This window comes from Erpetoichthys calabaricus, chromosome 14 (genome assembly GCF_900747795.2).
Source record: "Erpetoichthys calabaricus chromosome 14, fErpCal1.3, whole genome shotgun sequence".
NCBI lineage: Eukaryota > Metazoa > Chordata > Cladistia > Polypteriformes > Polypteridae > Erpetoichthys > Erpetoichthys calabaricus.
Genome location: NC_041407.2, coordinates 59147725 through 59171518, shown reverse-complemented (window position 1 = coordinate 59171518; position 23794 = coordinate 59147725). Strand labels below are relative to the sequence as shown.

The 23794-nt window shown below is 37.5% G+C and overlaps 1 protein-coding gene across 1 annotated transcript in view; it reads right to left on the bottom strand.

The window, feature by feature from the left end:
* dlgap3 (discs, large (Drosophila) homolog-associated protein 3) overlaps positions 1–23794 on the bottom strand; it is a 739519-nt gene that overhangs the window by 231441 nt on the left and 484284 nt on the right. Inside the window, exon 4 of the mRNA XM_051918736.1 lies at positions 21760–21850. The gene's annotated coding sequence lies outside the window, so the exon portion shown is untranslated. The remainder of the gene's footprint in view (positions 1–21759; positions 21851–23794) is intronic.

The window sequence follows — 23794 nt, the reverse complement described above, 5'->3', positions numbered from 1 at the left end:
GTCATTCAATAACCCAATGCACTGTGCAGATTTTTTGTTTAAATAAGTGAACTCCACAAGGCAGGATTTGAGATGAATAGAAAAACAAATGTAGGTCAGGAAGATCTTTTTATAGTGGATTATTGTAAATAGTACAGAAGAATGTCAATGCTTAGCTTCAGTTATTAATATTAAGGCAATTATTAAAATTTCGCTCAGTAAATGTAGAATCCATTCAGAATACCTCATATTGAACAGGACCATAAAAACCTTGATGAAGACATAATGAGGAATAGCAAATAGTGAAAGAAATAAATACGAATTAATTGTAAGTCTTGTGTTTTTTGTTCAATTGGCCATCAACTACCTTCTGATGCCGAGCACAGGTGACTTTGTTTGCTGTCTGCAGAGTAAATCTAACTGTTTTATCCAGTCTGTACGACACTAATGCTATAACTGGAACTTCTCTCCAAATGCTGGACCTGGTGAGTGGCAACTTCTCTGGCAACTTGTTGTCTTCACTCCTGTCCACCTTTTATCATATTATGGAGGGCACCAGTTCAGCCCTGGCAACATCACTTCCTGGCAGATACATACAGTGTAAAGGGTGACAAACTTATACAGACATACACATATGTATGTGGGTAAGCTAGTGAATATTTCTGTCATAGAAAAAGATGTCTGTGTTTCTAAGATGGGTCAAATAACATTTACCCTCAAGTGCTTAAGGATGATAGTGAGTTATATAATCCCTTGAAGCATATTTTTCAAAACTCTCAACATACTGGGGAAAGTCCTAAAGTCAGGAGGCTAGCAAATATTATCTCATTGTAAAAAAATGGGGGCAGCATGGTTAGGCAGTGGTTGCACTGCTGCCTCACACTATGGAGACTAGGATTTGCATCCCTGGTCCTCATAGCATGGAGTTTGCATGTTCTCCCCATGTCTGCATGGGTTTCTTCCTAAATTGGTTCTGGTGTTTGGTTGGTGTGTGTTTGACCTGTTGATGGATTGGTGTCATGTCCAGGGTTTGTTCCTGAATTGCACTCTTTTCTGGCTGGGATAGGCTGAAGTAATCCTGTGACACTGTTCAGGACTAAGCAGGTTAGAAAATGACTGACTGACTGTAAGAAATGGTGACCAGGCTGATCCAAGTGAATACAGACCACTAGCCCTAACGTACATCACAGGTAAATTAAGAGAAGGAATAATTAAGGAAAAGATTGAGCAGCACATGTCTAGAACAGGAGTATTAGCAAATACTCAACATGGAATCAGACAAGGAAGCCTGGGCTCCACTAATTTGCTGGAATTCTATAAGGAAGCAACAAAAGAATATGATAAGAGTGGAGCATATGGTATTATTTATCTTAATTTTTCAGGAAATCTTTGATGAGGTACCACATGAAAGGTTACTTTACAAACTAAAAGAAGTGTAAATTCAAGGAGCAGTGTGTAGGTGGGGGAAAAATGGGTTGAAACACAGGGATCAAAGGATTATGGTGAGGGAACTTTTTCAGAATTAGGTGTTAAAAGTGATGTCCATCAGGGTTCAGTGCTTGGGCAGCTGCTCCTTGTAATGTATATTGACGATCCGAGCAAAAATATAATCGTTAAGCTGGTTAAGTTTGCGTATTATACCAAACTAGGTGGAAGGGCACGCAATGAAAAAATTGTTAATATATAATTTATGTTTTAAATTTTTAAGATTCTTTATTTTGTATGAAGAACTTTGATAGCATAAAGGCTTAGGCAGATTTACAGCAGATGAAAATGAATGCAAGTAAATGTAGTAGTAGGGTGTTGTACCGTGTTAGCCATTATGAATGTAGAGAAAAGCCAAGCAAAATGACACCTTTTATTGGCTAACTAAAAAGATTACAATATGTAAGCTTTCGCTGCAAGTAAATGTAAAGTATTACATGTAAGAAGTAAAAATATTAGATTTGAATACAGAATTGAAGGTCTAAAACTTAAAAGTACACCTTACGAGAAGGACCTAGGAGCCACAGTGGACTCATCAGTGTATTCATATAGACAGTATATAGAAGCAATCAAGAAAGCTATAGGTTACATACAATGATGTGTGAAGTACATGGAGTTTATGCCAAAGTTATATAACATCACTAGTGAGGTCATAACTGGTGTACTGTGTTCAACGTTAGTCTCCATATTACAAAATAGACATAGAAGTGTTAGGGAAAGTCCAGAGGAGAGTGGCTAGGCTAATTCCAGGACTAACAGATATGAACTATGAACAGAGACTGAAGGAGTTGAACTGTTTCAGTTTAAGTAAACACAGATTAAGAGGTGACACAATTTAAGTGTTTAGAATTATGAAAGGAATTAGTACAGTAGATCCAAGTTTTTACTTTAAAATAAATTCTGCAACAACAACACAGGAGCACAGTTACAAACATGTTAAAAGCAGATTCCGCACTAATGTTATAAGATTTTTCTTCACATAAAGACACATGGAATAAATTGCCAAATAGTGTCACGTAGAGTGCAACTTTAGGGACGTTCGAATCTCGACTTGATGTCATTTTAGACATTCTAGTGAAGTAGGATGGATGAATTTGTTGGCCTGTATGGCCTGTTCTAGTCACAATTTTCCTAATGTTCTAATGTAATTTTGTGAGGTGTATTTATAGAGGAATATAGGACTATTTAGATAAGATGTAGCTAAATGAATAAACAATACTATAGAGCTCATGAGGGAAGACTAAGAAGACTAACCTTATTTTCGGTTGTGTGTATTTAAACAGGATTTTAACAGGCTTTGCTTTTTTGGACAGAAGGTTCAGTAAGCATGCATATTAATGACCAGTCAAGAGGTCTGATAGGAGATATGCAAATATAAAAGCAAATACTACTATCAGATTTGACAAGCTTTAGGCTCAGTTAAGCTAATCAGTATGTGTTTGTAAGAAGATACTAAATAAATGCCTTTTTGGTTAACATGTTTTTGTATTCAACCATGTGGTATCAATCAAAGTGGTCTCACTGACAAGTAACATGACCGATTCACAAATTATTAGTTGTCTGATTTCAGAGGATGCAATTTTCAGGCTGTTTACTGGCACTTTTTCAAAAGGATTACGTTATCAAGGAGCTCTTTATAAAAGAAAGGGATCTGAGAGAACTCAATAAAGCAGTGTTTGATATGTTAGAGGGAGAGACAGAGAGAGTGCAGAAGATTTGCGAGGGACACAGGGTTTGGGAGACATGAGAGAGACAGTGTTGGATATGTGAGGAAAAGACACAGGGTTGGAAACAAAATGAAACATCATTCTGTCAGGGGACGAAAGAAACAGTATTTGATAAGCTTGCCACATCCAAAATGAAAATGCTCTCCAGCAGATACAAATATTGAGTGGGAAAATGTTGTGCAGTGGCTGGTACTTTAAAGGAATATCTTAGCTGGATTAAGAAGAAAAGACTCTCAATTTAGGCAACTCAGTAACTGCTCAGGATAGATAATGTGACAAAAAGCTTGCAGTATGAACTTTGATTTTATCATTCAGGTTGTACTTTTTCCTCCATTTTAACTCCTAGTATTTGATATGCCTGGTTTCTCTGCAAATAAACATATTGTAGCTTTAGATGAAATAAAGCTTGTTATTATCTCACTAAAACTAACTTGTGCTTACTGACACTAACAATTGCTGAGGGGTTAAGGGAAGTTCCTGTCCAACCCAGGTCCAGCAGGGAAATGGGGAGCTGTCCTTATTTAGCCCTCTCAGTGGTGGGAGACTGGGTGAAGTAGACTATGATCTGTATTCCCAGCAGTGTGCAGTCTGTCACACATATGCGATTGGGATGCAGCTAAAGGGCCTGAATAACAGTAGTTCCACGTCAGACCAGGGGGTGGCAAGCTGCACGGACTTTCTCTCTCAATCCTCTGCAGAGCATCCACGGGAAATCCAGCATGGCCCCACTGATGACATCACTTCCTGTTGCGGCCTTTAAAGCTGCCATCTTTGCAATGTTAAGCCAGTTCTGTTTTGGACTCTGACCTGTGAACATCTCACAATCTATTTACCCATTTTGCAGCCAGGGCACAATATATGGGTGGGTGCCCCAAACCTTTTTGATGTCTTTCGTCTATTCTTGTGACAAGTCTTATCACAGCTGAGTTTCCCAGGGTTGAGTACTGCGGGGTGTGTATGCTAAACAAGGGCAATAAGCTAAGGTACAGTGTAGCGTGATTTCTTTTTGTTAAAAAAAATATATTAAAAAAAAAACCTTGAAGACTGGTATTGTGACTTCCTTGACAATTTAACAGTTTTTAGTCTTACCATCCCTGACTTTATTCCTTTCAGGCTCCTGGCATGGCTTTATGCAGTGTGCACCTTCCATGCCAAGTAAAACCAACATGGCATGTAATGTTGGTCTCTACCTTGTAGCTGTTTTGCATTACAATGAAACTATTTCTATCAATCACTTAATTTCTGTGCCTGCCTTGTTCATTGTAGGTTTGTGGAGAGCCAACAGCACTGGGAATAAGGCTGGAATTGACCTTGGATGAGGGAGCTGTCAACCACAAGTTATCTGGCTAACTTATAGTCATCTGTTTAACTTAACCCGCATAACTTTATAGCATATGCATGGACATAATGAGAAGATACAAAGTCTGACATACTTGGTTGGTGTACTGTAAATAAGACCTGGGTCCTAGGGTTGGTGACCAATAACCTACATGCAACCTAGCAAAGTACACCTTTAAGAAAGTTGCATTCCACCAAGTGCTGGCTTTGCATTATACCAAATGTTACCAAGAGGCTTCTGGCTCTTGTGATACTTAATTGGTTCCATTAAGTTTGATAATGGATGAATGGAAGGATAGAATTTCAGAAATTCACACCCTTTTAACCAAAAGTTAAAAAAAAAGTTTAGGCTGTGGATAGAAGATGTTGTTCCAAAGCTATGGATTGAAGAAGCAACATTGACCATTCAATGAAAAAGAGTAATGGAATGAACGCCCACATGTAATGTGCATCAGTTGAAAATTGTAATATGTTTACTAATTCACTTGTCTATTGATCCATTTTCAATAAATCAAAGAGTTCAGAAGGTGGAAAAGAGAATATGATCAATTACCTTCTAGGTAATCTTGGCTTAACGTAAAGAAAATAACATAGCAGATACCTCTCCCCATTAATGAAAGGAACAACACTCAAAGAATTTTTAAAAGTGGATGTCAAACTTTTACAGTCTAATTTTTCAGATTCTATCAAGTGGTACCCAAGCATATTTAAAAAAAGCTTTTCTCCTGTAATATTTCTGACTAATTATTGCCAGAACAGAGGGGACACAATTAGAGTGTGCATCTTCATTCCTCTGATCAGAATGGATCAATTACTGCCCTTTAGCCTGACTGCATCTGCAGCACCATTGACCTGCTTATATGCAGAGAGCTTGATCAACGTGTTCTGAAAGCTCCCACATATAGAACTTTATTTATCACCTCACACGGGCATGGATACTACAAAAGAAACAAATTTGCTTGGCAGCTCCAAACTGCATTTCACATCCAGTAACTCTTTGGCAAAGCAGTCATTCACAGGGATGATTCCGAACACCTGAATTTTCAATGAATGAAAATTGCTGCTATTTTGTATACATAAATGGACTCTCCACACATTGCACCTCTCATTCGAAAGACTTCATGGATGAAAATGTAGCTCTTCAGCTGAAATGAACTGTCCTATTGTGACATGATGAAAAATATATAAGATGGATATGGTATTTTTCTCCAATTTTTTTGTTTTTTGTTGTTTTGCAACTCAGGATTGCTCTCACAGAGTCTGTTCCACGTGAGATGAAGAATGTCATTTTCCTCTTATTAAGGGAATGTCCGCAAGGAGGCAGCTTTAGTTTCTTCTGCTGAAAGCAACACAAACCTGTTAAGAAGTCAGTGCACATCCATATAGTTTTGCATGACAAGCGTTGTTGCCAATAAGTTAAACCTCTGATGTAGGTCACAGCTAGCTATGATAAAATGCAGCATCGCTGCTTCTGTTTCATTCCGGATGCATTCCTTGAAGAGGCACAAGTCCTCCTCAGTCAGTCTAATCATAATATGATCTTTCCCATCCTCAGTTATAGGCAAAAATTTAAAGGCATTAAATCTATTGTACAGACAGTAAAGCAAAGGTCTTCTCAAGGAGAGGCCATGTTAAATGACTTCTTTTAAAATACTGACTGGTCAGATTTTAGTGAGTCATTTCAAGATTTAGAAGAATATTTCAATAAAGTCACTTCTTACCTTCATTTTTCTGAGAATGTGTGGGTTCCATATACAACTTTGTGACTAACAAAATCTTGGTTTAATAGGAGATTAAAATTCTTTATAGAGAGTGTGTTTTCAGGGTGTTCTGGACAGGAATCAGACAGTAAATCACATGTGTATATGGAGTACTTCCACAGACATGTTGGTGTTGCCTGAATGTCACCATAAGGGGACTCTTGAATTGCAAAATGACATTTTGCAACTGGTATGAATACAAACGATATCTCCCAATATGCTAGGTCTATCCATGGGCACAGTATTATGTTGTATATGCAACACTGCTATCCACTTTAGGGCAGGTGCCTGCAGTAAGTATCCATCACGAGATTATGGACTATTGGAGCTAAAACCTTGATCTTGGTCTGTTTCATAAGCTTATGGCAGGATAAAACTGGAGGTAGCAACCTCGACAGAGTGACCTGTGCTTGTGAGTTTCATATTCAAAGTGACTGAGAAAGAAATAGAAGAGCAGTGGCATTTGCTGAGCATTAAGCAAATCACAGAAGTCAATTACGTGATGAAGAAGACTGTAACAGGAAGAATAACAGTGGCACCATCTCCTGAGTGTCGAGCACATCACAGTAGGTGATTAGGCAACAAAGACTGAGAAAGAATAGGCAGACAAGATGCTGAGACACACAGACAAGCAAGAAGTATTTCTAAATATAGCCTGATACATTCTAACCATTTTAGTGAGGAACCTGGTGGCCATTTTAGGTTGTGGGCAGAAAGGTTTATTGTAATAAAAGAATGGTCCATACATGCCCAATCTATTGATAATCCCCCAGGACACAGTACATATGTGTTTAGAATTCATAATCAAGGCTAAGTATTGTGTTTATTGATCATCGAACCTGACAAAGAAGTGACTACTGTTTAATCACTTAATGATGCTGACACATTGCATCAGCCTAGCTGACCTAAAATTAAATGGGCACTGTGCTCGTAGTGACCAGCAGCAAGATTGTCTCGCTCTGTATTTTGTTTTGTTAACAGGCTATGTATATATGAATTAAGAAATATAGAAAAATACATATAAAGTAATTTCCTTCGCAATGTAGACGTTATAAAGATATATAAGCTTAAATGCAAACAAGTTACGTACCAGCTGTGTTTTAAAATGTTATTTGTTGGTAAGGAAACAACACAAGCAAAGAAGACATAGGCTACCAATAAATTCCATCCATCCATCCATTTTCCAACCCGCTGAATCCAAACACAGGGTCACGGGGATCCGCTGGAGCCAATCCCAGCCAACACCGGGCACAAGGCAGGGAACCAATCCCGGGCAGGGTGCCAACCCACCGCAGGACACACACAAACACACCCACACACCAAGCACACACTAGGGCCAATTTAGAATCACCAATCCACCTAACCTGAATGTCTTTGGACTGTGGGAGGAAACCGGAGCGCCCGGAGGAAACCCACGCAGACACGGGGAGAACATGCAAACTCCACGCAGGGAGGACCCGGGAAGCGCCACCGTGCCGCCCTACCAATAAATTGTTCTTAAGAAAGATTGGCAAATACATAGCACTGAGGCAGGCTGGCTTGGGTGAGCCTGGCACCACCTCACATTGTGTTAAAGGAGAAACAGAGATGCAGGAACCCCAGGGGGCTCTAGAGTCTAAAGTCAGAAGTGTCGAACTCTGGTCCTGGAGGGCCGCAATGGCTACAGGTTTTCATTCTAATCACCTTCTTAATTAGTGACCTGTTTTTGCTGCTAATTAACTTCTTTTTCCTTCATTTTAATTAACTCAACACAAACTCCTTAGTTCTTTCTTTTTCCTTAATTAGCAGCCAAACAATAATGAGACACAAAATGAGCCGCCATGTGACCAGCTAACCACATTATCTGAACATAAAGAAAGGTGAGGGTCTCAGTAAGGTTGATCTCTCAGGTCAACAAAACATTTTGACGGCATTCTTAGAAAAAATAGAAAACCAACTCTTTTGGAAATATCTGCTGTATCAGAATGAGAGCAGCAGAAAGCCGTGGAATTAAGTAACGGGTTTAATTATCAGCAAGAATTGGCTTCTCATTAAAGAACTGGTTGGAGTGAAATTGGTTGGAGTTGGAAGCCCCAGTTTAGCAGGTCATTTCACGTCTCATTTCTGTTTGGCTGCCATTTAATGAAGAAAAGAATCAATTGAGAGGACTGAATCCTTAAAAATAGGGCTATTAAAATGAAGGGAAAACGTTAATTAGCTGTGAAAACTGGTCAATTATTAGAATAAAAACCGGCAGCCACTGCAGCCCTCCAGACCTGGAGTTCGACACCCGTGCTCCAGACGGAGTGTTATTAGAATGGCCCCAGGTTTTCCACAGCTTGGTATTGATCCTTGAGGTTTTGGTATCCTAGAAATTTTTATTCTGGCAAGTTCAAAAAGCTCCTTTCAACTATATAACCAGTGAGCTGGGAGAAACTTGGACAAGGGCTCAGTTATTGTAAAGAAATGAAGGTGAAGGCTGAAGATAACAGATGACTGAAAGTTAGCAGGAAAGGCATTTACCAATGGTGAAACAGTTTACAAATGTTATACTGCTCTGCCCCAGGTGACTAACTAAGCCCTGCACAGCCGCATGGCCAGAACTCCACTATCGTGATAGCGGTAATACTTAAAATGCTTAACCAAAATAATTTGGGGTTCCGTGACAAACACTTGCCCTGTTTAACCAACTCACTACATATCTCAGATCAGCACTCCATGAAATGCAGTAAAGAAATGAAAAATTATATTTACAAGACAACAAACTTTTTGACACAGCCACCCAAACAACAAATACATCACTAACATAAAGTCAGAAACAAGCAAATCAGGGTGCGAGATGCAACCTCTATAAATTACCCGTTTCACAAAAATCCCAGAGTCTGATTTTACTGTTTTTATAGATGTAAAAACTGATGCTAATAATAACAATGCTGTGTCCTACAAGTCAACATGTTGGTGGTTCAAGAATAGATACAAAAAAATTCATCTTCTGAGATGCATCTCTCTTGTATCCTGAACACAAAAATTCAGTCTTCCAGCAGGTAGATCCCACTGCAAACTTTCTGTGCTAACACATTGTAGCTCCTCACTTCACCACCAAATGTCTTTCTCTCTCCTCCTTATTCTCTTTAGTCAATCAATGCCATCCACGCTGCATCTCATCCTTAAAGGCGCACAACCCCATTATGGGGAAAAACCACAGCAATCCATTTTTCTGGTGTATATTAACCCTTAACTATTTGCACCAGTTCTCATCTCATAAGTACTCGCGTGGTGTACTTTATACACCAGTGTTAAAATGGCTATTATATGCACGCTGTGAGGTTGTGATATAAAATATTGCAATAATTTTAAAATGTACATATTTTTAATGTAATTATTACCATAGTACTGAATAGTATGACACAGTCTAGGATTATCTGAAAATAAACCTGATCCATTTCTCCAGTGCTCATTCGTCACTGGTCACATTTTCATCCTCTGCAGGATTTGCACATATTATCACATTTCATTTCAGTTGTTGAATTTTCTTTGCAGACAAAGTCATTGCAAGAAGCACATCTCATCATTGTCATACATAAGTACCTGCGTGGTGTAACAAATGCACCATATGGAACTTACGACTGTGAATTCATCTATAAAACTGGCTGGGGACACACAGAAAGCAAACCATTGCGACACTGTACTTGTAGTGAATCAAGCCAAGGATAGATGGCGGAATGCCATCAAGTAAAAGGACGCCAGACAATAATAACTGAGATTGGTGTAAAAAATACACCAACGCAAGTAGTTAAGGGGAGGCAAACTAACAAAAAGCCAATAGCACATGTGGCACCCATTAGAAAGTGAGGTCAGTGAACAGGTTAGTTGGAGGCTTACATCAATTAAACTAAGGACTCTGTGGTGGGCACTCATAGGGAAGGTGATGATTTACTAGCACTGCTCATTTACAGCCATGTAATAGAAAAAGTGTACACCTTCAAGAATTTTTTTGCGATGAAATGTATATTAATAAAATGAAAAAGGAGTACAGTAAAAGGAATCCAATAGTGACTAATCTTTGGGCTATGTAGGAAGAAAAACAAAAGTACCCATCCTGTCATGTTTCTCCCCTGGCTGGGATTCACAGTGGTATTTCTTGTTTGTTTTGCCTAAATTTCTATAATTTATTTGTATTAATATTTATTTTATTTACGATGGAACTTGTGTTTATCTGTTACTGGAACTGGCCTAGATTATGTCCCTTGTGTTTTGTGGATGGTTCCACAAGGGGCGGGGCCACCTGCCATTCACCACCAAGAACTGCCCTCCACCCTATTTTTGAGAGGGCCTTCCACAGTTCAGTTTGAATGCGTTAGAGAATGGAGTGTTTCTTACATCTACTGTGTCTTTGCTATTGCCTTGTGCTTTCTGGATTTTTCAAACCTGTGCTCTATTTCACAACTAGGTCTTTGGATTCTGTATTGGGACTTAGTGTACTGTGATTGCTTTGCTTTTTCTGGTAATTCTTTTACGTTCTTCAGAGGTTCATTTATTATAGAGCCATTGATAAAATAGACATTTTATTTCATAAAAAAATTTCAAGGCCCTTTTTGGAGTCTAGTCAAGGTATTGACTGTACCCAAAGTGGCAATTTTAAAAGAGTTTTTTGGAACTTGTGCTTTTGGGACTTCGCAGTCACAACATACCCTTCCCCCTTCGTCTTGTCACTCTACCTGACCCTATCCCACAGAAGACAGCTAACTATATAAACGCCCAAATAACAAGGTAGTAAGTATACACATTGTTTAACATTATGTGCAATCGAGAGCTGTGCAGTGACTGTAGCTTTTAATGGAATAAGCTCAGTAAACAGGTTCTAGAACCTTCTCAATCCATTTCAGAGGCGCCTTAAAGTCTACCACACAAGGATTGGGCAAAAGGCAGAAAACAGGTGTAGACAGAACTCTAGCCCAACACAGGGACCACTTTTCCTCACACATGCACATAAACGCTCATCCCTTTGCTGAGATGTTTAGTGCAATATTGAAAGAATGGTCATTCTGAACCTTTAGACAGTGATAATCACTATCTGTATTTGTGTCAATTGTTGTTGCACTCAGTTAAATTCTTAATAACCTGTTGAAATGGTAGTAAAGTATGTTATTGTATTATACTTTATGTAAACTATAAATATGACTGAAGAAAACAGTAGCAAAATGTAGCTCTAAAAGGTAACCAGAAGCCTGCCATACTGTCGTGGTGATGTTATTAGTATTTTAACAGTCCTTAGATGCTATTTGACAGATCCTTCACCTTGATGGATACTTCATGGTTTAACAACCTCATTGTGCCAAGCTCTGTTACAGGTATTTTTTAACCTATTGCTGCTAATTGTTTCAAATGAAATCATCGATAATATATGGCTCACTCTGCACCATGCAAGAGGCAGGGATGAATTTCAGCCATTTGCTAAGCTCTTAAAGCACAGATCCATGAGCACATTTGATTCAAAGAGCAGGTATTGACAGTTATAAAGTTAGGTAAAGAAAGAGCTTCTCTGTAAAGCTACAATTACATCAGTTACATACTGAATAACTGTATAGATATGTCATCTTGTCTCTTTTTGGGACAAAGACGTTCAAGAATTAAGACCAAACTCTTAACCAACATAAGTGCCACTAAAAAAAATGTATAAATATCTACCATTTACTCCATTCTTTGTCTAAATGGCATCCTAACACCTTTGTCCTCAATCACATTCTTAGTATGGCAGACAACATTTATATTCACTTTAGGTGTGAGCTTTACATGAATGGCCTGTGTCAAGAGTCACAATCCCTACTCAAAAAAGGTGGAATGATTTGGAAAATGAAAATAAAAACAGAAATCAGTGATTAGTAAATGATAGTAAATGATCTTTGTCCTGAAGAAAAAAATAGTCCATTATTTAATGTTACAACCATATTTTTTTTGCAAAAATAAAGCTTATTTTAAGTTTTAAAACTTGCAACATATTCCAAAAAAAGTTTGGACAATGAAGAATTTACCACTTGTAACATTATCATTCTTTCTCATAACATTTAATAAACGCTTTGGTACTTAAGACACCGATTTATTGAGTGTTTCAGGGGTAACTTTGTCCTGTTCTTCTTGCAAACAAGTCTCACGGTTTGCAAAAGTATGGGGTTTTCATTGTTACATTTTGCTGTTCAAAATCCACCACATATGTTCAATTGGGAACAGGTCAGGCCTGCAGGTAGGCGAGCTGAGCACCCGCACTCTCTTCCTATGCAGCCACACAACCTTTGTAATATATGCAGAATGTGGTTTTGCTTTGTCTTGGTGAAATATGCATGGGCGTCTATGGAAGAGATGTTGACCTGATGGCAGCATATGTTGCTCCAAAATCTGTATGTACAGATGAGACACTGGAACACGTTTTGGGCGTGTACCAAATTAACATCATTCTGGACATCTTTATGTGCCTATCAGACAGCCTTGGTGTCACAATCCCTCCTAATCCATTAACATCTGTGTTTGGTGGACTCCCAGATGGGCTTAAAGTGGAGAAAGACAAACAAACTGTAATTGCCTTCACTACACTATTGGCACGTAGACTTATCTTGCTCAACTGGAAGAATCCCAGCCCACCTATTATAAGCCAGTGGGTAAATTCTCACTTAGAGGATCTGTGCAAAATTTGGCAAGATCAAACCTTAGAATAAGCATTTATATTGGGGGAAAAGGACATTCTTCTTTCTTTGTTGTTTTTAAAGATTTGTTCATCCTGTTGACTGAATTCTGGCTTGTTAAGTCTGACTTGACTGTATGGAATGTTATTTACTTCAAATATAATCAATAAAATATATATTAAAAAAAATATGTATGTAGTTTACAGCATCAATGGTGCTGTCACAGGAACACAAGTTACGCTTACCCAGTGCACTGTCCCATCTCTATACTATCACAGATGCTGGCTTCTGGACTGGTAGCTAGTAACACTTAGATGGTTCGATTCTTCAGTCGGGAGGACATGACGTTCAGTTCTTCCAACAAGACCAGAAATATTCATTCCTTTGAACACGGTTCACATTTCCACTGTGTAATGGTCCATTCCAGATGCCTCCAAGCCCAGAGAAGTCAATGGAACTTCTGAATATTGTTAACATATGGCTTCCTTTTTGGACAGCACAGTTGTAAGCAGCATTTGTAGATGTAACTACATATTTTGTTGCTTGATAAATGTTTGCCAAGTTCCTCCTGAGCCCATGTGGTTATATCACCTATTGATGAATAATGGTTCTTGATGTTAAGCTGTCTGAGGGAACAGAGATCACAGGCACCTTTGGCTTGAGTCATTGCCCTTTACACACCAATATTTCTCCAGATTCTTTGAATCTTATAATTATATTATGCACTGTTGAGGGTGAAATACCCAAATCCTATCCAATTTGTCTTTATTAAACATCGTTTTTAAGCTTTCCAATGATTTTTTTCAAGCATTTGTAGGAAAATTGGTGATCCACAGCTCATCTCTGCTCCTAGAGGACTAGGCTATTCATCTTTTTTTTAACATTTTATTTAATTTATTAAAAGCAACTAACATTCCATACAAGCAAGTCAAACTTGAAAAAACTATATTCAAATCAATGCCCACCCATGAGAGCAAGGTCAACAGCCAGAGTGAAACTTTAAGAGTAGAAATAAATGGTGAGAAAATCCTTTTCCCCAATTTAAATGCTTATTCTAAAATGTTATTGATTAGATTCTGCCAGGTTTTTAAAAAAGTTTTGCACAGATCCTCTAAGTGAGAGTTTTATTTTTTGCAGTTTCAAAAGAGGTGGGTTAGGATTCTTCCAGTTGAGCAAGATAAGTTCATGTGCTAATAGTGAAGTAAAGGAAATTATAGTTTGTTTGTCCTTCTCCACTTTAAGCCCATCTGGGAGTCCACCAAACACAGCTGTTAGTGGATTAGGAGGGACTGTGACACCAAGGCTGTCTGAAAGGCATTTAAAGATTTTGGTCCAGAATGATGTTAATTCGGTACATGCCCAAAACATATGGCCCAATGAGGCTGGAGCTCGATTGTAATGTTCACAGGTTGGATCTTGCCCTGGAAACATTTCTGACAATTCTATACGAGACAGATGTACTCAATAAAATATTTTAAGCTGAATAATTGTATGCTTTGTACTTATGGAGCTAGAGTGAATTATGTGCATGGCTGCCTTCAGGTTTTCTGAAATACTGAGTAACAGATCATTTTCCCACTGCACTCTGGGATCTTTGAAAGGAAGGGACTTTAAATGTTTTTATATATTACAGTAATGCTGTCTGAGTCCTCAAGACTGATCAATATTTCTTCTGGAATACAAGTAGGTTGAAGGTGAGGAAAACTGGGCACATTTTGTTTAGCAAAGTTTCTAATTTGGAGGTAGTGAAAGAATTGTGTTGATGGAAAGTTAAATCTGGAGTGTAATTGTTCATGGGATGCAAAGATGTTATCTATGTACAAATCTCTAAGTGATTTAATCCTGTATGTTTTCCAAACATTAAAATCTGTGTATGTTTGAAAACGTGGAAAAAGGTGGTTATTGTGCAGAGGTGCCACAGATAAAAGTTTCTCTGCCTTGAAGCACTTCCTACATTAGTTCCATATTCTGAGTGAGTGAAGCACAATTGGGTTGTTAGTATATTGGCGATAACTTGCATTTATTGGGGTACAAAGCAAGGAATCTAAAGAAGTACTGCAGGGTTTTATTTTTATTGTGGACCAAGCCTGTGTATGCTCATCTATTTGTGTAAATGTCCAGGTTTTTATAGCTTGCATATTTGCCGCCTAGTAATAAAATTGAAGGTTAGGTAGAGCCATGCCACCTTCTGCCTTAGGTCTTTGTAGGATCGCCCTTTGGATGTGTGGATATTTTCAATTCCAAATAAATTAAGTTATTATTGAATCTAACTTCTTAAAAAATGATTTGTTAATGTATATGGGAATGCTTTGAAATAAGAACTTCCTAAGAAGCTTAGGAAGGATATTCGTCTTGACAATGTTAATTCTTCCAGCTAAAGTGTGATGAAGGGTAGACTATCTATGCAATTCTTGCTTTAGTTTTTCCATGCAGACAGCAAAATGTTGTTGATAAAGAGCTTTATGTTTACCCCTAGGTATTTAAACTGATCTATGATGATAAAAGGGAAGGTGTCCAATCTAATAGTGTGTGCTAGAGTTCACTGGAAAGAGCACACTTTTTTTCAAATTCATTTTGAGTCCGGAAATCTTTTGAAATTCTGATAGTGTTGTTAGGACTGCAGCCACAATATTTTGTGGATCTGATATATATAGTACCATATCATCTGCATATAATGATATTTTCTGTTCAAGTCCTTCTCTGATAATCCCCTTTATCTCATAAGCATTTCAAATGTGAAATGCCAGTGGCTCAATGGCGATTGCAAATAGCAGTAGTGACAGGGGTCATTCTTGTCTAGTACTACATTCTAGTTTGAAGTAGTCTAAAATAATGTTGTTAATACAAACTGAAGCTTCTGGGCTGGTATACAGTAGTTTGGACCAAACCCAAATTTCTCCAATGTAGTGAAAAGGCAGTTTGCATCCAACGATATCATCATCTCCAGGGTGATAGACATTGTGTGTGAATATTTTACATTAAACAGGCATCGAAGATTGGGAGCTAAGTGTCTGCCTTTTATAAATCCAGTTTGGTCTTGTGATAATACCAAAAGATGCACTTTCTCAGTCCTTCTAGCTACAATTTTCAGTATCATAGCTTCATTATTCAGAAGTGACATTGGTCTGTATGATGCACATTGTAATAAGTTCTTATTTTTCTTAGGAAAGATGGTAATTCATGCTTGGCGAAAAGTTTGAGGTTGAATTTTATTGTCTCTGGCTTCTGTAAATGGTGCTAATAAAAGGGGAATTAATTGAATTTTTTTTTTTTGTAAAATTTGGCAGGGTAACCATCAGGGCCTGCTGCTTTCCCACAGTGAAAGTTTATAGCATTTAATAATTCTGAGTGCCAGAGGGTTATCTAATTCCTATGCACTGAGAGTATCTAGTTGTAGTATCTGTAATGCATCCAAAAATGCATTAGGTTGTGTCTTATTTTCTTTAAACTGAGTAGAATATAAGGACTTATACTAGATCTCTAAATGTGTGCATTATATTTTTATGGTCAATGATTTTGTCTCCATTTGTGTTGTTAATTACTGGTATTGCATTGTGAACTTCCTTCTTGTGGATTTGTTGAGCTAAGATCTTATTAGGCTTCTCTCTGTGTTCATAGTAATCATATTGTGCTTTAAAAATGAGTTGTTCCATTTCTTTTGTTGTCAAAAGGCTGAATTCTGAATGTAAAGCATGTCTTTTCCTATAAAGTGCCTCATTTGGACAGCTAGCTTGTTCTATTCTGGTAATTTCACTGATTAACTCTGATACCTTCTTGGATTCGGATTTATTTTTGTGGGAGAGATATGAAATAATCTGTCCTCTTAAGATAGCCTTCAGAGTTTCCCAGAGTATTCCTGCAGAGACCTCTGAGGATGTATTTGGTTTTCTTGGATATAAGCTCTGTATGGTTCTCCTCTGCTAATAAAAATGGGTTAAGATGCCATCTGCGAGATGTGGGGCCTAGTGATTTGAGCTCCAAAATCAAAGGGGCATGGTCAGAAATAACAATAGCATCGTAATTGCAAGATTTAATCGTGGGTAAGAAATTATTATCTATAAAGAAGTAATCAATTCAAGAGTAACAATGATGTATAGGAGAGAAGAAGGAACATGCTCTTGAGTTTGGGTTTGGAAATCTCCAGGGGTCTGATAGGATGTGATCAATTACACACTGTGTAACTGTTTTTGCAGTGTTAGATGTCATCGCCTCTGTGGCAGGAGACCTATCCAGGTCTGGATATAAAACACAATTAAAGTCACCAGCCATTTAATTTTATGAGTGTTCACATTAGGAATGGATGAAATTATTTTTGGATGAAGTCCCTATCATCCACACTGGGGGCATAGATATTTTTCAAAATCACTTTACAGTTAAATAAATTGCCCATGATGATCACATATCGCCCTTCAGAATCAGATACTACATCTGATACTACCAATGAAATTGTTCTATATATAAGAATTCCCACACCTCTAGTTTTCTTTGTATAGCTGGAATGGATTATTTGGCCAGTCCAATCTCTGTGCAACCGAAACTGATCCTTGCTTAATAAGTGGGTCTCAGGTAAAAATACTATTTTAGTGTTTAGACCTGTTAGGTAAGAGAATACTTTCTCTTTAATTCTTGATTGAGACCTTTAACATTCCAGCTCACAAAGTTAACTGCTTGGTCATAGAGACATTGGTTTTGTTGTAATTTTGTAGTCTTAAATTGAGATAGTACATTATTACATAAGATAGCTTTGACATTAATTTCCAAATTTTCCAGGAGTTATTGCCATGAAGACTATTGTTACATTTGCACTTACAATTATAAGGATTAAAAGGACAGATTAGAAATAGCTTGCTCTCTTTCTCTCTCTAGGCCATTCCTGAATGCAGCTTTTATACCAATCCATGATTACAGTCACCTGTTGAACATCTTCTGTTTCTACTCACATCATTATCTTTTTTTAACCTGGTTATTGGACGTAAATTGTCCCATCTCAACTTATTTGGAATGTGTTGCAGGCCCTCAATGTCAAGAAAGGAAACTTATTTATGGAAAAAAGAAGCTGACCAGTCTAAACATTAAACATTTTATCTTTACACTGTTTGTGATGAATTACAAATCAAAGTGAATTTTGAAATCTCTGCTTCCTATTTTTATTTGCATTGTCTATACCATCCCAACCTTTTGCTGAGGTAGGGTTGTATATTTCCTGATATGAATGTTAAAAGCCAACCCTCCAGCACAGGGCAACTTACATAGCATAACATTTTCAAAATTAAAATGTTCAATTTGAGGACACAGATGCCTATCCTGCAAGCACTGTATGCAAGTTGTGACCTTGACTAACAGGATGCTCTCTCTCTTTCACAAAAACACATACACACACTGGTCCAGTTTGGGATCACTAATTAACACACAGATGTTGTTGGGACTTGGAAGGAAAACCAGAATACTGAGAGGGAAAAAACATCCGTGAACCCAGCATACTTCATCCATAAGGCAGCAGTGTTAACCACCACACCACTATGCAACATAAATCTAACATGACTTTACTCATGACTTGAATCAAAGAAAATTAGAAGACTAACATGCGTAACATAACAGAATGGGCATGGAGCTGTCAATGTTATTTACAATCTGCGAAAATTCAATTTGTATATTCAGTTATGCTGTCCCATTTGAAAAACACAGACAGAGTATTTGATTCCACTCATTCCGAAATCTAGTACAGTGCATGATGATGAGTTTGATTAAGGTAGGCATGGACAGAAAAAAATATCACAAAATATGAAACATTGACTTAAGTTTACTTCTCTTACTGTAGTTAATTCCAATTAAGAGTAAAACCAATCATCCACAAGATGTTTCAGTTAACTAATCCTTAAAAATCATTCTAGGAAGTAGAGTAGTTGGCTGGGAAATCCTGCTTCACAATGGTGCTTGATAATGCCAAAAAAAAGTTTAATTGGACAAATTCTGGCCCAACTGACCTCTATTAACAAAACAACTCAAAAGAACATGTGAATTCAGGTTACAATACTGAATTCAGAAGACAGTGATATGTTTTCATATATGAATTTTATAGTTTAAACATACATGGTGTATTCAGAAAGTATTAAGACACTTTCACTTTATGCACATTTTTTGTGTTACATCTGCCATTTTTGTTATCATTCTACACTCATTAACCCGATCGTGACAAAGTGGAAACACTGTATTTAGAAAGGTTTGCAAATGTATTAAAAATCAAAAAGTGAAATCTCTCATTCATATAAGTATTCAGACCCTTAACTCTGTACTTTGTAGAAGCCCCTTTTACAATGTCAAGTCTCCTTGGGTAAGAAGTTTCTATAAGCTTTGCACACCAGGATTTAGACAGATTTTCTCATTCTTCCTGGCAGATCCTCTCAGGATCCATTAGATTGAATGAGAATTGTCTGTAAACCGCCATCTTCAGATATCTACACAGATCTTCTATGCGGCTTAAATCTACACTATTGTTGGGCCGCTCAAGAACAGTTAGAGACTTGTTCCAAGCCCACTCCAGAGTTTCCTTGGCTGCATGATTGGAGTCATTGTTAAGCTGAAAGGTGAACCACCACTCCACTCTGAGATTGCATACATTCTGAAGCAGGTTTTCTTCAAGGACTTCTCTGTATTTTGCTGCATTCATCCTCCCCTCAGCTCTGACCAGACTCATTGTCCCTGCCCATGAGAAACATCCCCATAGCATGATGCTGCTAACACCATGCTTTACCGTAGGGACAGTATTAGGTAGGTGATAAGCAGTGCCTAGTCTTTATCAGGCATAGTGCTTGGAGTTCTGAATACAAAATTCAATTTTTGTCTCATCAGACCATATAATCGTTTTCCTCTTGCTCTAAGAGTCCCTTTAAGCTGTTGTGGGGAAGAGTCCTGGTGGTTCCAAACTTCTTCCGTTTCACAATTATTGAGACCACTATACTCCTGGGAACATTCAAAGCTTTAGGAATGGTTTATCCCCTTGCTCTTATCTAGGCCTCACCACAGCTTTATCACAGAGAGTTCCTTGGGCTTCATGGCTTTTTGTCCTGACATGCAGTGTGAATTGTGGGACTTCATATACACAAGGTGTATGCCATTCGAAACCATGTCCAACAATGCCTGCAGGTGGACTTTAATCAAGTTCTAGACACATCTCAGGAATAATTCAAGTAAACAGGATGTACCTGGTCATAATTTGGAATGTCCCAGCAAAGGGTCTGAATACTTCTGTGAATGAGAGATTTCAGTTTTTCAATTTTAATACAATTGCAAACATTTCTGAAAGCATATCGTCACTTTGTCATTGTTGGTTATTGAGTGTAGATTGATGGGCAAAAATTATAATGTTATCAATTTAACATCAAATCCATAACTCAGTAAAGTGTTCAGAAAGTAAAGTCTAGATACTTTCTGAATCTGCTGTAATATCCTGTTATTCTAACCCAATCTAGATTCAAAGTAATGCTATAGATAAGAGTTTTTGGAACTGCCAGGATTCTTTATGCAGCATACAGATCACTCCTTTTAGTACATAAGGTCTTGTTCTTTCCAGTAGCTATGCTACTCTATCAAGCATTGAATAACATTCTACAATTAGACAAAGTAACAAGTTGTTATGAGAGCAAAAGGCTACTTCAGAAGTTTTACCCAAATAAACACAAACTTCCCCTCAGACATTCACAATCAAATCTTAGTGTCTTGTAGAATTACTGACTTTATGGATTAGACAATCATTTCAGAACATTTTACTACATGCTAATCATTCTCTATGTGGGAGACAATAAAGCACCAACATGATGCAGTGAGTACATTAAAGCTGAAGGAAAAATGGGAGAAAATTGATTGGTAAATGAACTAACAATACCAACCAAACAACTACAATTAAAACCTGAAAAACAATGTTTATTGCTATGTATAAAGGGTCATCTTCAAAGCAATTTTTGTGACTGAAATAGGTATCTGACAATTAAACATCATCAATTAAACCACCAAATATCTTCAAAATTTCAATAGATACAATTTCAAATGATGATAAAAGACAATTAAATGATATCTCAAACCCTTCATTAAACATGTGATCTAAAAGTACACTTAACGTTAACCAAGGTTGTTTCATATTTTAAAAAAAGAAAAAAAAAACAAAAAAAAACAAAAAAAACAAGAAACATTTCTGGCTGAGAATCTCTTAATGCTAAGTAAATGAAGCTACTTAGTGCTATAAACAAATCTCATTCTGCATTAACCGTTGCCCACAATACAAATTTATTGAGCCATAAAACTGTTATTAAGCATAATTTAAATATAGCTCATCAGGTTTTCAAATTTTGAAAACATATTTTCCATAGGTCAGAACAGCTTAACTTGTTAGCTAATGGATTTCTCTGAAACACCTTGATCCTGCCATCATAACTGCTGCCATATCACAAGTGCGTTGAAAGCAGAGAAACCCATGGAGCAAAGCAGCGTAACAATTTATAGTCGCAAGTAGTGCATTGCAGGGATATGCTTTCCTAAATGAAGCACAATGCAGGCAGAGAACACAAATCAGGCAGCATTGTAGCACTGTTCCTTGGAAGCCAGGAAAGGAATTCTAAGGGACATACTGTAATATATGCATTCATGATTGATAAAATGCACTATACTCCAGTTGAAAATAATTCAGGCAGTTGCATTGAGAAAAGCTCATTAAGAAATCATTGTGATCATTTACAAGAAACCCTCATGTTTTGCCTGTTATCAAGTTTCATGTCAGGAGTGATTGAAATTTTCCATAAGACAACCATGCACATCACTTACTGGTCTACCATGAACACTACATTTTCTATGTCCGTGTAGAAAAGTTTGCTGGTCATAGCTCCTCGTCTTGAAGAATCATATGCTTTGAAATCTAAAAACAGCAATGAAAGTAATTATTATTCTTATCACCTATAAATGATAACACTGCAGAACTGAAATCCAGGCATTATCAATAACTGCTTTTTTGTGCTGACAGTAGAGGCAAGTCAGTGCCAGTACCTTTCCTGGAAGCAAAATGTTCACCATGAAGAGAATGCTGATTTGTCATAGGTTGACTGGACAGAGGAAAAAAGTAGGAGTAAAATGTGCAAAAACAGCAGTGTAGAGAGCTCACCTAAACAAGCTTTAAATAAACATGGCATTATCACTGGCAAGCATATGAAATACTGAGTTACTTAAATTTGTGGTTCAAGAAAATCTAACCGGCCCTTCTAGTGACCTGAAAATTGTAACTGAAAACTGAAGGCTTTATTGATGAATCTGCAAGGTTTTTGTTCACTCACCTGTCCTTATGTGGACAGACATGAGTGTCTAACTAATACAAAAATATCCCTTAAAAAAACAACAGAACGTATCACAGACTTGATCAGATTGCAATGAGAAAAAGATGAACAAAAAATTCAAATGTAAGCATCAATAGGCTTTGTGTCCTAGATGACAAGTTACCTGAACTATTCTATTACATTTCAGTAATTATTCACTTCTCTGATGCTGATTTTCCTGATCATAAAATAGGTCATTACAATAGAAACTGATGAAAAGAATTCATAAATAATTGCCGAATTACGGTATTTGGGGATTCCTCTGGAGTACCTCTTTCTCTTGCACGATTTGGCTCAAAAACTAATCAGCACATCGTCATCTCATAACAGGCTTAAGTTTTGAGTTTAGTATTTTTCCATCAGCCATTTAAGCTCTAAACCATCCTCAAGAAACTGTGAAACAGAGACAGACACACACCCATCATCAAGATATCGTTGTTTTCAGTATCAGGGGACCCTAAAACATCGAGATCCATTGAAAACCGAAGATCGAAATTTTTGACAAATCTAAAGCTTTTGCTCCTCCCCCATCAACAACAGGTTATGGTGGGGGTGGTGGGAACAAAACAAAAACACTAAATTCGACATGCTCAACTAATTCCAAAAGAAAAAATATTGCTATAAAATTCAAAAACCTGATGATTTTTGCATACTTCGGGACTTTTGTAATGAAGGGGGAAATGGATGCTGAAAAGTTGCAAGGTGGAGGAAGACATCAATAAAGTGGGGGTATTACAATATTTTTCACGACAATGTTCTTATATAATACACTACCGTGGCTGTTCTTTTGTCTGTCCAGGATTTTAAATCACCTGTAGCTCGCAAACTGTTTGACCTATTGACTTGAAATTTGGTGCACATACTGTAAACTATGTGACGTCTACTATCCGCTTTCTGGGTGATAATTGACCTCAAGAGTTTATTCCTCTTTTTTTAAATTTTATTGTAGAGCTAACTCTCGGCAGGCCAGCATGGCGGCCATGCAGTGAATGCGTACGGGTGCCGTTCTCATCCCTACCACCTTCTCCATCACTTCCTCTACCTCTTCATATCTTAAATCATTCTTGAAGCAGATTGAAGACCTAAGTGCCAGCTTAAGTGAAAAATTAAAGAAAATGTACTTAAGTAATTGCACCACAAACTCTGACTTGTTTTAACGCGAAAAAATGCAGATGAAAGAAGGTTAGAAGCGGGCCACTAGGGTGGAGAAGCGAAGAACTGCTCTGGAAGCAGCGAGTGCATCAACCTCTGAGCAAACGAATGCTAAACGTACAGAGAAAGAGTATGAAAACTATAAATGCTCAAGTCAAGTGTATTCACTGCACGTTATCGTGCAGTGTGACGATACTGGTATAACATATTGCTGTAGCAAATGGTATAAATGATAGCACTGCTGCAGAGATTCAGTTGCATTTGGTTTGGTTTTCACCCTGTTACAGCTAAGAACAAGCTTAATATCAAACAAGTAGTATTTTCAATAACACTTTAGTCTA